The sequence below is a fragment of the Orycteropus afer genome, unplaced genomic scaffold (genome assembly GCF_000298275.1).
Source record: "Orycteropus afer afer isolate SDZICR_OR568_19922 unplaced genomic scaffold, OryAfe1.0 scaffold00298, whole genome shotgun sequence".
Taxonomy (NCBI): Eukaryota; Metazoa; Chordata; class Mammalia; order Tubulidentata; family Orycteropodidae; genus Orycteropus; species Orycteropus afer.
In genome coordinates, this window is record NW_006921885.1 from 3,545,198 (window position 1) to 3,546,777 (window position 1,580).

Consider the following 1,580-nt stretch of genomic DNA (forward strand, 5'->3'; position numbering starts at 1 on the left):
CTCAGTAAGTAATTTTGCATAAGTGAATGGATGAATAATGAAGGAAGGAAGGAATTAGTGTAAAGACTTATACCTCTGATCATCTATCTCATTCCCTTTACTGATGGGAGCATTGAGCCCTTTTACCTGAAAGGAAGAGATAGTAAAGCAGCAATCTCCTCCATGCTAGCTGCTTCTGGAGAGCTGAACTTGGATGTGATTTATTCAAATGAAAACTCTGGGGGAATTGTTTCAGAAGGATCCATAAAACAAACGTCATTTTCACGTGGAGAATTCACCCAACCTTCTAACCAATTTCAAATATAGTTCTTTAATGCAGATTTGACAAATTTGAAATCTCTTACACAAAGCCATTTATCATCTAATGTGTGCTTGCCCTGCACCACAGTTTAAGTTATAGCTTTTTAATGGGGTAAAACATTTCTATAAAATCATCAAAATACCTTAAACCACAGCTGCCTATAAGAAATTGATGAGTTTCAAGCATTGATTTAACCCTTGGAAACATCAACCTTGCCACTGGCACCATGGGCACTTCTAATAAAAGCAGCTAAGGAGGTATAATGAATATCCAATGAACCATTTGGTATGTCTATGTGGTTTCTCAGATTGGAAATAAATCAACGAGCCTTACAAAATGTGTATTTTAGTGGCATATTCATAAACAATAATCTTGTTTTTCTATCATGACTCACATTGCATTCTTTTTATAACACAACTGAAGATTTAGCAATTTATTTTATAGACTCATAACCCAGGGCTTAAAGGGGAAGGTAACCAAGTTCAGGTTTGATTTTTCAAATGTCCTTGGGTGTGGAAGGTCCCTAGGTGATGCAAATAGTTTATGCTCCACTACTAACCTAAACATTGGCAGTTCGAACCCAACAGACCACTGAACAAAGGCCTAGAGATTTGCTTCCATAAAGATTTTAGCCAAGAAGACCACACGAAGCAGTTCTACTCTGTAACACATGAGATTGCCATGAGTCAGAATCAACTTGACAGCAACGAGTTTTTGGCTTGATTTGGGTGTTGAAGCTATGTGGGTCATAAAGGTACAACAAGGTGTTCACAATCTAGTAGGGAGCATAAATCATATGAATCACAACTAGTAAGGAAAGTCATGCCTAAGGCACTTGACTACTAACCAGAAGGCTGGTGGTTCAAACCCACCAGCTACTCCTCGGAAGGAAGATTGGGCAATCTATTTTCATAGAGATACCACCTCGGAAACCCGAAGAGGGATTGCTATGAGTTGGAAACAACTCGATGACAGTGGGTTTTTGTTTTGTTTTGTTTTGTTTAAGTCATAAAAACTTCCACAAGTATAATACCAGGAGAAAGCCTAGATTGAGGGTTGTGGATGCTGAATAAAGGAAAACATAATGACTCCTGAGTTCATGGGCACCATAGCTAAGCCATGTATCTTGCCTTTCTGTCTAAGTTAACCAAAAGCGGTGGGCCTCATTAGACTGGAACAGCATCCTCTGATAATAGCTTGGTGCATTCACCTAGAGACTGCTCCATGACCCTGCCAAAGGCTTCAGCTGTGTTGTCCTACCCACTTCCTCAGTTGGAAA